Raw genomic sequence first — 16,774 nt, forward strand, 5'->3', positions numbered from 1 at the left:
AAGAATAGATTTCTGTGCTTGCTCCAACAGGTCTTGTCCGGTAGCCTTTGGGGCAGAAGCAATCCAGCAGGCTGTACGCTTAATCAGTGCATTGAGTGAGTCTGATGCTCAGAGGCCTCAAACCATGCTTTGAGAAACACCACTTCAGGAGGTATCATTTCAGAGTCACAGAGAAACCTCTCCTTCCCATTTCCTCATTAACAGTTGAATGGTCCTCACTGGGGTACCAAGGGAAGACTTCTCATTGGGCTTGAAGCCCAAATATCCTTGATAAAAATATAATCATACCGAAGTATAAGTGACAAGTGTGAGTCCTTTCTAGAAGGAGGGTTTGATGCGAGAGAGGGGGAAGCTTGAGGGTGTTGAATGACTTAGGGATACACGAAGGTTGGGCAAAGGGTGGGAGTGACAGGATGTCTCAAAGATGAACTGCACCGACTTTAACATTGTGCTGGTAGCTGTCTTCAGAGATACAGACATAGAGTTGATGAGAGATGGGAGATGAGGAAAGGAGTTGAGTAGAGTGGTTGGACTCATGCATCCAGAAAATAAGAGCTTGGGGATATGTTCTGAAAGACACACAGGTGAAAAGTATGTGACTAAGAGATGACTTGTTCCAGCAAGTAATCTATGATGACTGGCTGTGCCCTGAAGATACAGGTGGAGTCATTTGATAATATGACATCTGTGGGGTGATGATGACCATTAGACAGAGCGTGTGTGCTGGGGCAGGTGTGTGTGTGTGTGTGTGTGTTTATGTGTGGTGGTGTAGGAGAGGTGAGGAGAGAGAGAGAAGTCCTGTGTAATAAGTCCTGCAGGACAGAGAATAGAGCTAAGCGACTCAATAACTCTGTTCTAGTTTCAGCTCTGTTGGTGCAAGGGCAAGGCACCAAAATTAGCCTTCATTCCAGTTTATTTGTTGCTATCTAAATTCCAATTTATTTTTTTGTCAAGTTGGTCCATTTGCATGCACGGCACCTAGCTCTAATATACTCTGATAATGATTTGCGTAAGCAGGTTGAAAATTTCTTACTTCTCCCTGAAGGCTCACAATATGAAAAGGAAGGATAGTAAAGCAACCTTTTCATGATTAAACAAGACATAAAATTACATCTTGTTTTTATTCTTCTCATTTTTCTCCCCATCTCTAACAACTTTAGATGCTGAACTAGGCTTAGCAGGGACGTGGACTCAAGGAGAAGGGTGACTTGTTTCTTGTAATTCAAACTTCTCTTTATCATGAAACCTTAGTAATACTGCCCAGCCAATTTCTACCTTAAACAAACACAAACCGAATGAGAGAGACATAATTTAATCTCTACATGGCCAATGTCCATTAATAACCTAGATTTCCCTAAACCTAAATCTTATAGACAGCTTATTCATCTTTTTTCTTTAAATGTTTGATTCTTTTCTAAGATTTATTCTCAGATAGTTAATTCTTACATGGCTGACATTGTACGTTCTCTGTGTAAAAATTCAACAACTCCCCTTTCAATTACAATCCATTTCATTTGGTTCTGTTCCATACTGTTCCATTCTCCTTCTTGTTTCATTCTAGAAATCACTGGAGTCATATCTCAAACTGAATTCCCTTTTTGAATGCCTGGATTAGTTACCAAGACTTCATTTCAATGGTGTGGGATAAATCCCTGCAAGAATTGAATTCCTTTAACCATCCCACTATTAATCCCCTCTCCCAACCCTGCCAGACACTGAACCTAGAGTCAATGGGACTATGTTCGCTTAAGATGCCAGGATCTGGGTGAATTACCAGACAGTGTTGGGGCATCGCTGAAAAACAGTTAATAAAAGAGAGAGTCAGTCCAAAGGAAAATTTGAAAAAGGTGAAATTTATTTAATGTCCCTTTCTCTCAACATTTTCTTCCCTCATGTGGCCCCTTGTTAACTTTCCCTTTCTCTTTTCTAGCCCCAGAGCATGCATGTTACTTTCCTGTTAACCTGGACACCCCTCTATAGCACCATAAAGAATGGATGACTCCTCCTTCCCATCCAAACAAAGTCATAGACCTCAGCTCTCTACTTTTCTAGGTGACCCCTGGTTAACTTATAAGCAAAGCTATACCGAAGAGTAGAGGGTTATTATGTTATATTCTTTTGCGAATTTTTGAATTTTAAAAGGAGACTTCAGAAATGATTTACCCCAAATGGTGAGGATGTGGGGAAAAGGGAACACTTGGACACTGTTAGTGAGCATGTAAATTGGTGCAGCCACTATAGAAAACAGTATGGAGATTCCTCAAACAACTAAAAATAGAACTATCTTATGATCCAGCAATCCCAGTTCTGGGTATATTCAAAGAAATGAAAATGGGATCTTGAAGAATTATCTGCACCTTCATGTTCATTGCAGCATTATCCACAATAGCCAAGGTATAGAAAGGACTAGGTGTGCATCAACGGATGAATGGATAAAAACGTGGTGTGTGTGTGTGTGTGTGTGTGTGTATATATATATATATATATATATATATATATATATATATATATATATATATATATATATATAAATTCAGCAATAAAAAAGAAGGGAATCCTGCTTTTTGCAACATCATGGATGAAACTTGAAGGCATTATGCTAAGTGAAATAAGTCAGAGAAAGAAAAATAAAGTATGATCGTAATTTTATGTGGAATCTAAAAAAGATGAACTCATAGAAACAGAAAGTAGAATGGTGTTTTTCCAGGGCTGGAGGGTGGCCTAAACGGGGAGATGTTGTTGAAGGGTGCAAACTTTCAGTTATGACAAATAGGTTCTGGGAACCTAATGCACAGCATGGTGACTGTAGTTAATAATACTGCCTTACGTACTTGAAAGTTCCTAAGAGAGAAAATCTTATATGTTTTCACCATAAAAAGACATGGTAATTATATGATGTGATGGAGGTGTTAGCTAATGCTATGGTGGTAATTATTTTGCAATATGTAAATGTATAAATCAACACATTGTACACCTTAGAGTTATACAATGTTATATGTCAATTATATCTCAATAAAGTTGGGAAAAAAAGTGTTACTTGTTTGCTTTAAAAAAAGACAGAAATGATTTCCCAAAGGAATGAATCTTTTTGATGGAATTCTAGGCACCTTGGCAGAAAATTTTTGAGCTAATGTCTATCCCTACTGTTCAAACACTACCAAGTATATCATTTTCTATTTTATGCCTAAATGAAATCATTTCTGCCAGCTGGGACTGAGGGGGAGCTTTTAGCTAGAAATGATACCTGAGTAATTGCTCACTTCATTCATTTTTGTGTCCACATAATTTATTCATTCATTTAACAGATATTTACTGAGCACCTATTGTATTTCAGGCTGTGTGAGGTGCCTTGGATACAAATGATGAATAAGGCAGTTTTCCAGGGAGTGAAATCTGAATAACCAGAGTTCACTTCCTGACTTCTTCTAGGCTAGGATATTTGCCAAACCCATCCCATCCATCAAAAAAAAAAAAAAAAAAACAAAAAACAAAAAGAAGGATGGAGAAGATGTAACACACACTTGAACTTAATCCTTGCCACTCTCTTACTGTGGAAGAAAGGGTTTGGAAAAGCAAGATAAATACTTCAGTCGGAGCAACCTGGCTGCCAAGCACATTTAAAAATCAAATTACCATTTTAGTGGTATGCATCATTTTCATATCAAATGATGACATTATTGGCAAAGACTAGAAAGTGACACAATTTTGAGTGCTTAACTGTACCAACAACGGATGAAGCTATCTTCGATGGACTACAAAGCCATTCTGCCATCTGGCACCCTCACTCCCCATCCTGGTGGGAATGGGAAACAGAGGGCTTCCAAGTGGTGAAAGGAGATTGGCCGCTGCCTTGAGGGGGTGCATTGAGGAGGGCCTGTTCCCCCATCTGATGTCCTTCCCACTGTGGCTGCATAAAGGAATGAATTCCCAGGCAGCAGTCTTATAAACATGCTATTCTTTATTATTGCAAATATATAACATGTTTACTGAAGAAAACCAGCAGGACACAAAGCAAAAAATAAAAATGATTCATAAAACCTGGAGATAGCTAATACTGATATTTCAGTGTAGATCTTTTCAATCTTTTAAAAATTTCTGTATTCATATGAATGTGTGTGTTCAAAGCAAAATTGAGATCAAACTGTAATTACTTCCACTTAATGCAGGGCAGGCTTCGTGAGCACATGGCCTGTGCTTGTTTTAATGCTCTGCTGTTGCCATCATGAAATTCTTAATCATTTTATCTTTGAGCTTGTGTTTTGTAATTGAAGTCCTGTGGGACATGTGTGTGAGCAGAGGACCTCCAGGCAGCGTGGGTGCCTCCTGTTCTTGTGGCCCTGTTTGCATATAGTGTTCACTGTGCTCATGTAGTGTTTCTCCATGAGCACAGAATTGCAGCGTGTCCACAACGTATGAGACTTTCATGAGACTGAAACATGAACCAGGTTAAGCATATTACATCTTTGAACAAGTAGGAATATTGACAGTTGTCAGACGTCATGCTTTCCATTTGAACCAGAACTTTCATCTAACAAAGACAATGGTGAACAAAGACAGTGGTGTCCTAAGAAATGAGAATGACCAAGAAACCCTATCATATCCTTTCTTATTCATGCTACTTCCCTCTACTAGCCAATCACTGATGCTGAAAATGATGACATTGAAGGAAAGGGGAAAATAGAGCAACCCATTGTTCTTTTTCCTTTCAGTCCTTCCTTACTCACCAGTGAGCTGAAAGTAGAAAATACTGGTAGATTGTGCACGCATCAAGAAGTGAAATAAAAACAGCTGAGTTCATTTTTGTGCAGCATTGCCACAGTTTTGGCAAGAAAGAAATACACGTGTGTATAAACTCTGGCAAATGAATTGTGTGATTTTGATAATTCTGCAAGCAAGTTAAATGGTTTTATTATTTACATTTTAAACTTGCATTGTGTAATAAAAAGATGAATGGTGAAATTCATGCTAATAATTTAAATTTTTAATTTTTCTTTTAGAACAACATTAAATAGCAAAAAAATGCCATGTCAAGTCAAGGAAGAGACCATGGCAGAAAGGAAAGATACTTTTATCCTGCTTATTGGCCGCACATTTTCATTCTACTAGGCTGTGCAAATTATGTAGCCAGCCCTGACTGAACCATGTATTATGATCTTTTTTCAAGTCATTAAATATGATGTAAAAGATTATTACTAACAGCTGCATAGTAAACAGTTTCAATTGATGAATTTATTTAACTTATCTCCTATTATTTTTGGGATCTTTAGATGGTATACAATGCGTTTACAATTAGTTGGTTATGACGGTATGATGAAAACCTCTGTACATAAATATTTACATATATCCAGGGTTATTTCCTTAAGTAAATTACAAGAAATAGAGTTGCTAAGTCAAACAATATGTATGTTTTTAAGGGTTTTGAGATATAGTGACACATTGCTCTTCAGAAAGTTTGTAGCAATTTACAATTTTCACCTTAATATTGCAACCTCAGTCCGTCCTTCAATTACTGTTCATAGCTATGCGTTCTGTCTTTGGCGTTTGTTCTTCAGTTTATTCATTCATCAACAATGCCAACTACTTGCCAGGCACTGTATTAGGAAGGTACTAGGGCCAATGGTGAGCAAGATGGGACTTGTCTTCATTCTACTTAAAATCAAAGTGACGAATCAGACATTAAAGAGTCACACACAAACATATATATATTTACAAACTATAATGAGTTATATGAAGGAAAAGAATGAAGTGTTTTTAGAGAATTTAGTTGGGGATTTGACTTAGCTGGAGAGTCAAGAAAGGTTCCCCTGAAGAAGTGATCTCTAGGTAAGATTTGAAAGAGTAGGAATAAAGTTGGTAAAGAAGGAAAGGGGAAGAGATTAGAAGTATTTGAGGCAGAGGATGGCCAACCTGAGCAGAGTCCTATGGGAGGAGGAGGCATGTTGATGTCTTAGAACCAGGTCAGTGCAGAGAGCAGAGGGGAGCGTGGAGATAGATGAAGCTGGAGTGGTCATTTTGGACTAGACAAGGGGTCAGCAAACTATAGTCCACCAGCCAAATCCAGCCTGCTGTTTGTTTTTGTAAATAAAGTTTTATTAGAACATAGATGTGCTCATGGTTGATGTTTCTTTTTATTTAAAGAATGGATGCACTTATACATTTATTTATTTTATTTATTTATTTTTGGCTGCGTTGGGCCTTCGTTGCTGCGCGCGGGCTTTCTCTAGTTGCGGTGAGCGGGAGCTACACTTCAATGAGGTGTGCAGACATCTCATTGCGGTGGCTTCTCTTGTTGCGGAGCACAGGCTCTAGGCACGCAGGCTTCAGTAGTTGCAGCACGTGGGCTCAGTAGTTGTGGCTCGTGGGCTCTAGAGCATGGGCTTAGTAGTTGTGGCACATGGGCTTAGTTGCTCCGCGGCATGTGGGCATGAACCTGTGTCCCGTGCATTAGCGGGCGGATTCTTAACCACTGCGCCACCAGGGAAGTCCCTGTTTTTCCTTTTTTTTTTTCTGACTATGGCAGAATTGAATAATTGTAACAGAGATCACATGGTAAAGCCTAAAATGTTTACTATGAATGCTGTGTAAACAACAACAAAAACAGTTTGCTGACTGTTGGATGAGACTACGAAAGACCTTGAAGTCTGTGGAGAGGTTTCAGTCTTTACCCCAGAACAAGGGGAAGTGATTGAAATGTGACATGAGGAGACTTGGGCTCTGGAATGCATTGGGTGGGCGGTGGGAGGGTGGTGAGGACAGGTGGAGATGCAGGAAAACCAGTGCAGCCTATTGCAATATTCCAGGTAAGAGCCTGGCCCCCTGTAACAGGGCAATGTTAGAGATGGAGACTGGGAAGGAAAGCCAAGGGGTGAAACATGATGCGTGAAGGGTCAGAAATTACCCTTAGGTTTCTGTCTAGTAGAATTACGTGTGCCACGAAACCCTTCATAGAAACAGGAAAGATTGGAAAAGAACCATTTTGGAGTGCTGTGGGAGATATTAATGAGTTCATTGTGAGGACCTTTGAGATATCTAAAAAGATTTTGAGCAGGCAGTTGGATAAAGATTTCTGTAGTTAGGAAAAGTGGTAAATACTTCCCATTATAATCTGACCAAATACACACATACTTAGTGTCCTATTATATATTTCCCACTGGGTTTATATGTGCCACTTGACTTTTCAATGCCAGGAACGTTTATTTAGTAGCTATGAGGTGCTAAGTACTTGTGAGTTGCTGCAAGGATACAAATATGGATAAAATAGACTTTCTGCTCTCAAGACACCCACATACTACACCCATGTATCAGGAGGTCACTGATCAGAGTTGGACCAAAATATTCTGTGTGAGCAAACAGCAAATGCAAAAACAAGATAATATGGGAAGAGTAATTAATTGTTAGGAGTGAGGAATCCACTAAGGAGGTGTGATTGGAGTTTTGAAGGATCAATGGGGTTTCAGACAGTAAAGGGGATGAGACACATGGACATGATGGCAAGGAAAATAGCATGAGATGAGAAACGATTCAGCTATTTGTAGGCAGTGGTTTCTCTTTCTATTTTCTAGAGTCACCTCCACACCCCACCCCACCCCTGAGCTTAGAACAATGTTTGGCACCCTGATTCTGCTTTGGTTGACTCTAATCTCTGTTTCTTATGAGCATATAATGTTTCATCACCCATACTGTAGATAAGAGATCTTATCTGACTGATCCCTTCCTCCCATTGTAGAAGTAATTAATTGCTTTCTCCTCTTCACTCTTATATTGCTTTATCTTTTATGCTATAATTGCCCTTGTCAAGCGCCATTGGGGTTAAATGCATATAAGTCCCTTTGTCTACTTTTTCGCTTATGGCTTCTACTTCTTTGGACCTCCACTGCCCAGAACAGTGCATTACAAAAACGACAGTACATGGCAGCTGAATCAAACCGAACAGAAGCCAATAACTTCTGGCTTCGGTGCTGGCAGTTTGAGTGATCTGATGAAAAGTCCCAGACTACGTGCTGGCGAGGATTGGTAGCAGAAGAAGAAATTGAATTTGAATAATTGAATTTTAAGAATGAGGCATATGCTTCTGCTGTAACCTCCCCACACCAGACAGCGTAGCCCAGATGTGAGTCAAAATGAATTATGTATTTAATGTGTCTCATGGGGTTGGCATCCGAGATAATAGGAAGAGAAGGCAGGGATTATAATCAAAGTGGCAACATCTGAAGACGTTTAGCTGGTGGGAAAAGTTCAGGGCATATCTTCAGATATTTAGTCAACCCTGTGCCAGAGAAGAGTGGACCTGATTGAGGGCTCGTGTGTGTGTGTGTGTGTGCGCGCGCAGTTTAGAGAGAGAAGACACTAAGTAGCAGGATCAAGAGCTCTAGGGCAGATGTTTCTTGGGGTTGCAGGAGCTGAATGCCAATTCTGAATGTTGATGTTGATGCGTGGGACTTGAACCTGGGAAAAATAAAAGGACTTTGCATGGGAGACTCTGCAATGTTTCAGTATCTCCTGAACTTAGGACAAGAGGAAATGGGGTTTTGTGGAACCAAGAGGGAATGAAGTCATCAGAAAGAGGGACTCTATCTTACAACTGCCATGTGCAAAAACAACCACAACCCTTTTTAATACATGTCGAACTTTTTATATGAGTTTATCAGTATCTACAATTTCAATAAGAGAAAAGGGAGGGTCAGGGAGGTTGAATAACTTTGTTCATATCACACAGCTCAGAAAAAACATTTTGGAAACCTTCTTTTGACCAATATTAAAACCTAGGATTTCATCAATATTCTCTCGGCTCTCTAGATTTTGAGACCGGAAAAAGATTGTGAGGGACTTCCCTGGTGGCGCAGTGGTTAAGAATCTGCCTGCCAATGCAGGGGACGTGGGTTCGATCCCTGGTCTGGGAAGATCCCACATACCACAGAGCAAGTAAGACCGTGTGCCACAGCTACTGAGCCTGTGCTATAGAGTCCGTGAGCCACAACTACTGAGCCCACGTACCACGACTACTGAAGCCCATGCGCCTAGAGTCCGTGTTCCACAACAAGAGAAGCCATCGCAGTGAGAAGCCCGTGCACCACAAAGAAGAGTAGCCCCTGCTCGCCGCAACTAGAGAAAGCCCGCTCGCAGCAAAGAAGACCCAATGCAGCCAAAAATAAATAAATAAATAAATTTAAAAAAGAAAAAGATTGTGAACCTTTGGTGAGATATCCTTCATCGTAGGTGTCTGACTGATGGAAGGGAAGGAAATGTGGGTGTTGCCATGATCTGGACTCCTTATCAGAGAGGGAAAGGCAAATGGCCTAGATGAGTTCTGGACGCTTCATCTGGATCCATGGCATTGTTACAAGTAAGCCTTACTACACTCCCTTGTAATGCCCACGGTTCTAGAAGAGCTGTGATTTGGATCTAGGGGTCTTAGCCCTGCCCTCCAGGCTCCACGTAGAGGGGAGACGAGAAGACAGGGACTAAGGGGAGGTGGGAAATCCTGCGACACGAAAGGCTGATGAAATGTAGTTACGGTGCATCAAAAACTGGAGAGGATCTTCACCACCATTTAAGGCAATGCTTTTATTTTACAGCTAAAGAAACTAAAGCCCAGGGACTGGCTCTAGGATATTTATTTTAAAAAGAGAAATTTATCCTTGTGTTTCTTCTAGAACTTTTTTCAGCACCTTCTGGACATTTCTATTCTCCCAGGAGCATAAGACCCTTATCATTTTTATAGGGCTTTTCTCTCAAAAAGTTTTCAAATCCAAGACACTTGATACGCTCTTCAGGTATTACCCCTGTTAGATATGCTGTATTTTTAAAAATCTAAGTATTTCACATTGGAAATGAATATATTCTCGTGATGAATATTTTATGACAAAAAAACATTTTTTTCTTTCATCCAGAGACAACCATTCATAATATTTTAGTGATAGTTTCCTTCCAGTCCTTTTTTTAATGTATCTTTTTTTTTTTCATGTTCTTTTATGAAGATATTTGAATAGGAGAGTTTGGAGCTGAATTTCAGGCATGTTGAATGAGTATTTGGCCCTGTGAATTTATATATTGTGTATGTGTGTTTGGGGTGTGTGTGTGTGTGTGTGTGTGTGTAGGGCTGGGAGAGGCAGAGGGAAGGTGAGGTTTGGGAGAAGGGGGTCCGCCCAGCCCAGCACCCTGGAAGCCCCGTGCAGGGGTGGCTGCCGCAGCTCCCTAAGAGCCCAGAAGCTGAATGCTGTCCTTGCGGCAGGGAGGGGAGCGGTGGATTGCCCATGGTATCACGCACGTAGCTTAGCTTGTGTGCTCTGGCAGCCACTCAGATGTGAATGGCCCGATAGATTGATGGCTGGATAACCATGATGTCTACTTCTGTTGTCTCCGCTCATGAAAAACTACTCAAAAAGAGGAAGAATGAAACAGGGGGAAAAAAATCTCCCTAAAGAAGCTGGGGTTCTTTGGGAACTCATCAATGCCATCTTGTCACTGGTCAAAGATGGAGGGATTGAGAGATCAGGAGATGGGCGGTTGCATCGTCTGCTTTCTTGGTCCAGGAAGAAGCAAAGCGGCTCAGGCATCACACTGGAATCTCTTAGGTGGCTGGGCCGGCAAAAGGAGTGTGCTTGCCGGCATCACACAGACCCTCGCTGCTCCCGCTGTGTTTCTCCACTGACGATTCTGAAGACTTGCCACAGCAACCAGCTGTCGCTGTCAACCCCAGTGTTTTTCTCTCTCACGCTTTCACTCGCTTTCCATCACACAAAAGAGTTCTGTTAACTAGAAGCCTTTGCAGTAAGGCAGTGAGGTCCTGGGGGTTAGAGCCCCTGTCGGCCAAAGCTGCCAGTGGCTGTCTGGGCTCCAGACATTTTTAAGATCAAAATCAGGGGGAAAAATATCAAACCACTTTTTGAAGCTGCTGCTGCAGTTTTCTTTGGAGTACCGGGTCTCCTCTCCACCCACTGCCCCAGGCACTGTCTGACCCAGCCTTTTATGCACTTACACTCCAGAACATTTCCAAAAATATACATGCACGTGAACAAAAATTCATCTTAGCCGGAGCTCTCTTGGTGGGAAGAGTCTGTCCAGGGGCTCCGAGCCCTCCTGCTCCAAGGAGAGGGCTGTGGGAGGGGACAGAGAAGCGGCAGGTTGCAAGGGCTGGCAGCAGCCTCTGCCTTTTAGTCCCTTCCCCCTCCCCCCTCTGCAAGGGCTTCTCCTGCCTGAAGAAGCTTCTGCCCAGAGAGTGCAGGGAGGAGGCCAGGATTTGCAGGCAACAGATGGATAACAATCCTGGTGCCCCTTCACTGCTAACGTGACCTTGGAAAAATTACTTAACTTTTCTGAGCCTCAGTTTCCTCATCTATAAACTGAGACTAATGATACCTGTCTACTGGATGTTCAGGAATTAAGTTAGCAGCATATGCTTGAGGTCTGATACACGAGCACGTGGAGCCTCTGCAGACACAATAGCTATTATTACCATCCTTTGTCTGTGTTACAGCTATGCTCTTCCATAGCAAGCTCTCCCCCCGCTACACTCTACATGTCTTGCCCAGCTTTGCGGGTGGTAGCCCATGGACTTACATATATGAGGAATAAGAACATTGAATGAGGTGTAGACCTGAGCTCTAGGAGTTGTCCTGTTCCAAGAGTCAGGGCACAGCCCTGCTACCGGGCAGGCAGGAAGGTAACCTGAGGGTTAGGACCCTTAGAAGGACTCACTGCCTCCAAAGATTCCTCCTCAGTCTGCCTGGCTGATGCCTGAAATCCCACCATTACAGATTCCTGTCCTCGATGTAGGAAACACGATCTCTGTTAATGAAAAACATCCCCCAGGGGGGCGACGTGAGATGAGGCATTTGCCCCTGCGTGTGACTGGGAAGGATGCCAAGAAAATAAAAACCGTGGTTGTTCAAAGGTCAAGGATAATAGATTCATAGTCAGACCTGGGAGGGACTTTCTTGAAGCTCATCCTATGTTTTCTTTTGACAAGGAGGAGTCTGAAGCCCAGAGGCTGGAAAGGTTCCTGCAAAGGTGCTGTCAAGTGGGGAGAGAGATGAGTGAAGCAGAGAGCAGGGGGTCCTGAAGACCGACCTCACCGAATATTATAAATGTGCTTCTGGGCTATCCTCCACACTCACATTCTCTCCCCTAGCTTCAGAATACAATTTTTATATTAACTTTAACTCTCTGGAATTGTGAAAAAAATCCAAATACCAACAGTAAAAATGGAGTTTAAGCTTTATGTCAGGAATGTTCTTAGGTCATTTTCCCCCGGAGAAATTTTGATGCCCCAGTGTGATAATGGGGGCCCAGGCAGAGTCCGTTTCTCTCCTATCCAGCCCCTCCTCCACGCCACAGGCTGGCCCAGTGTTTATCAGAGTGACAGCCTTTTCTGTTAAAGAGTCACTGCCTCCCATGCATGTTGGTATTACAATGGCAGAAAATGAGCATTGCAAGAAGCAAAGGACACTGCTCTTGGGCTTTAGCCAGAAGATCAGAGTTCCCCAGAATGCTCTCCTTTCCTTTCCTCGTCCTTCCTCATGTCTTCCTGCTGGAAATTGAAAGGTAATTTGATTAGAGTAGATGGAGAAGATTCTTTCTAAAAATGTCATTGAACTTAGCCCTCTGCCTGTCTACATTCCTTAAATACCCTGAGTGTGGCACATAGAGGAGTTAGCAAGAACTTGGAAAATTCACTGGGAACTGGCCACAGGAGACAGCAAGAGAGAAGTCACCTGTGCATTGGTAATTATTTAGCGCTTGCTGTATGTCTGGAGCTTTTGTTGGGGATGGGTGCAAGCGTGGCTGTCTTGTAATATATGATGAGGGTGCAACAGGGACTGGGGTTTTAAAAGAGGATTTATAAAAAGACTAAACTAGTCCCTGGCTTCAGGGATCCTTCACAGTCATAGGGATAACATGATTGGGAGGCACGTGAAATGGCAAGAGAACAATACAAGCAAAACTGTGGAGTAGAGAGCATTGCAGGCAAATAGGAACCAGCCTGAGATGGGCACAGTCAGAGGACTTCTGCACTGAGTGCCTCTTCTGTTATACAAAAGGGTGGGTAGAATTAAGATGAAGAAAGGGAATCTGGGGGCAAATGTGGAGGAGGACAGGATGAGGGAGTCCCCTGCCTAAGTTCAGAATAATCCCAGCATCTGATGGACAGTAATGAGGTGTCCCCTAGCTATGACCCATATACTCAGCAAATGTGGTTTATGTCTTATTTACTCTTCCTTGCAAGCCCCTGTCCTCTGAGTGGTGACGAAGAAATTCCTGTTTAACTTACCATGGTTAAACTTGCTTCCTTTTGTTAATTGAAATATTTCCCGGAGGTAATGCTCAGAATTTGGGGGGAGTGGCTCAGTTTCCCTTATTCTCTGCTGCTTTTTTCTGAGATGATACCTGGGTGTGTGGAGGGTGAGAATGAGAGGCTCACTTGGCATTTGGGGGGCACAGTGCAGAAGCATTTACATTGTCCTGTGGTCCTCTGGTTGCTGGGTGCTCTGCTGGGCTCTGCTGATGAAGCCACTGCCTGGGTTCGATCAAAGCTAGTAGCCTTTCCTAACTGACTCCTACACCCCTGCCCTCCTGCTCTGGTAGCATGGTAGAGCTTTGTCTCCCTGTCACCTCCTACATCTTCCCATCAGCTAGTCTCTGCTCTGGGCTCCCCTGCCCCTTGTCCAGTGAGCCTCATGGCAGCCCACTGGATGTCAGCTCAGCCGCCTTCTCTGCCTCATCGGTGAGACTGAGGATGGGGTGTTATGGGAGCTTCTGGCTCCCACCTATGTCACTGGAACTCAAGGAGGCCCAGAAAAGCTAAACTCCAGGGAGTGTTTGTGGCCCTCCCCCACACTGTATTACTAACTCTGCATTGATATGGCTGTAACCCAGGGACAGCCTGTGACACACCTCCCAGGGCCAGAATCCTCCACAGGTAAGGGAACAAAACAGTGATGGCAAATGCACGTACCCCAAGCCAGCTTCCCTCTCCCATCTCTGTCCTTCTTTCTCTGTCTTCTTTTTCTTTTCACTTCCTGGATCCTCTATGAAATAACCTCCTTCTTCCGTAGAGCAGTGAGTCTCACGTCTTAGCTGTCTTGGATCAAGGGTTGCTTTCTCCAGAATTCTCTCTCTCTAGGAGAGAATTCCATGAGCTGGGACGTCTGGGCTGAATTCTTGCTAGACTAAAAAGTGGCATCAAGAAATCTTTGAAAATCACTTATCAGGACAATTATTTTACTGGTCTGGATGCACATTCTTGCTTCTGATGACAAGAGATGATTCTTCACTCTTTCTTTCCTTGCATTCTTTCTATAAAAAATTCCTGGTCTTTGCCCCAGGCAGATTCCTTGGACTTTTGGAAAAGTAAGAAACATTGAGACATATCACAGGTGTTTCAGAAATTTCTGTCTTCAAAGGAGCCCTGCACCATTCTGCCAGAGATGGAACCCAAGTGTGGGAAAGTTAGGAGACTTGCTCCCAGAGCTGAGTTCACGGGAACAGAACTGGAATCCAAGGCCACGGCTTCACTTTATGTCTCCCGGGCTCACCACCCCCTCCCAGCACACCTGAAGTGGAGACTGTGATTGGGAACCCCGGGAAATAAGACTGGAGAGGAGGAGCAGGGCTGGAAACCAGGCAGAGAAATTGAGAAAGGATGAGGGATAAGAAAGAGTTGGTGGAAGGTCCCGGGGGGAAAAGGAGAAGCTGAAGAGAAGCAGTGTGTAAGGTGGTCCACCCGAGAGTGGGCTGCCCAGATTTCTTTACATCACCACCTAGGGAGGACTCTTTCTTCCCAGTAGGAGAGTTTTGAGGGCAGTCTCCTCCAGGGCTCCAGCGGTGTGAGTCCCTTGCTAAGAGCAAAGCTGCAGGGGAGTTTGAGGTCTCGTGAAGTGGGGTGGGGCTGAGAGACCCTCCTGGCATCCTCAGGACCCCTCCTGCTCTGGCGTCGTCAGCATCCTTGCTGCTCCTCCGCTGCCCAGCGATAACCCACTTTACCGTGTTCCAGATGCTGCCCAGGAGACACGCGCTATCTAAATGCTAAACAGACGGCTGCCTGTCCCCAGGATAAATACACCGTCAGCTCCCGCTGTCAGTCCTGCTCCCTTCATGAACACAGACACATTTCCCCACGAAGGGGAATATGTTGGCATCACTTCTCCACTTACGTCTGCGATTTACTCTCAATCTTGATACCAGACTGCTGTGCTCTGTTTTCTGTGGGTTTTTTTTTTTTCAATTTTATTTCTTTTCAGTATTATTGATTTTTTTTTTCCCCAGAAGGGCTTTATGGTTGGTTATTTTAATTTCCTGAATTCATATTCAGAAAATGGGATGCTTTTCTTCTGATTGCTCTTCCAAAAAACAATAATAATAACTTTCATTTGTATGGTGCTCTCACGTACATTATCTCATAAAAATTCATTAGACCTGGAATCAGAGGAAATGGATTCCTGTCTTGATTCCAGCTCCTACTTCTTGTGTGACCTTGGGCACGTGGCTTGAACTCTCTGAGTCCTGGTCGTTTCATTTGCACAACGGGCATGGTATCAGACCTGTTCTTTCTAGAGCAAAGGCTTGTGTGAGAAGTAAATAGGATAATTTATATGAAAACTTGAGGTAGGTATTGATTTTTAAAAGAGAAATTTGAGGCACAGAGAACCTAGGTGGTTTGCTCCAAGTGCTGTAGCTTCTAAGCAGCAAAGGCCATATGTAAACACAGGTCTTCTGACAACAAGTGATCTGTCTGTGAACCATAGTTCTGAGTGATGTGTGAGGCTTAGACAGATGAACTTGAAAGCCAATATTAAAAAATATATTAATAGTTAGCATTTATGAACACTTACTATGGGCCAGATACTCTTCTAAGAATTTTACTGTATTAACTCATTCCAACCTTATAGTAACCCTGTAAGACTATTATTATGTTCATTTTATAATGAATAAGTCATTTCTCTCAGGTCACAAAGCTGAATCTGAGCACAGACCCTCTCCTGCCCCTCTAAGACCGCACATGCTGTAGGGCTACTGCAGGTCAGAGCAGACCTTTTCCCAAATCAGCTCCAGGGGAGAAGGGGACCCAACTGGCCTCTAGGAGACTTTAAAAGAGGGGTGAGGAGGAGGGAGGACTGGGGTGAGGGGCACCGGCCATGTGACTCTGTGGACACACTGCAAAATTTATCTCAGGGGTTAGATGTCCAGAGCTGTGGTTCTCAACCTTGAACACCTTCAGGACCACTTGGAGGGCTTGTGGTCACACAGAGGGCTGCCCCTCCCCCCCACAATTTCCTTTCTATAGGTCAGCGGTGGGACCTGAGAATTTGCATCTCTAACAAGTTTCCAGGTGACATTGATGCTGCTGATTCGGGAACCATATTTTGAGAAACATGGCCCTAGAAGGTAGGAAATAAACCACAAGACATCCGGGTCCCAGAGGCAGCCATCTAAGAACTCACCCTCATCTGAACAAGGAACCTCGAAAACCTGAGATGGTCTGGACCCATTCAATATGCCTCTATGACAATGTCTCCTGCGGAAGAGGGCTGGCGCTGCCCTCCCTGGGCCAGAACTCCTCCACCAGGGCTCGCTGGGGCTGCTGTGGGCTGTGGGCTGAGAGCAGCGTGTTCTGCATTATGAGTGAGTGAGCCCTAAAGACCCCACTGAAGATTAAGCAAACAGCAGCTGCAGCTGCAGGAACCCCTGCGACCAAGCCCCCTAGCCCTCCCAGACAGAACCTTTCCTTCAGCTGTTGTTGTTTTGTTCTGCGGCTGCCTTCTCATCGCCTTGTACT

Source organism: Eschrichtius robustus, chromosome 3, assembly GCF_028021215.1.
Source record: "Eschrichtius robustus isolate mEscRob2 chromosome 3, mEscRob2.pri, whole genome shotgun sequence".
NCBI lineage: Eukaryota > Metazoa > Chordata > Mammalia > Artiodactyla > Eschrichtiidae > Eschrichtius > Eschrichtius robustus.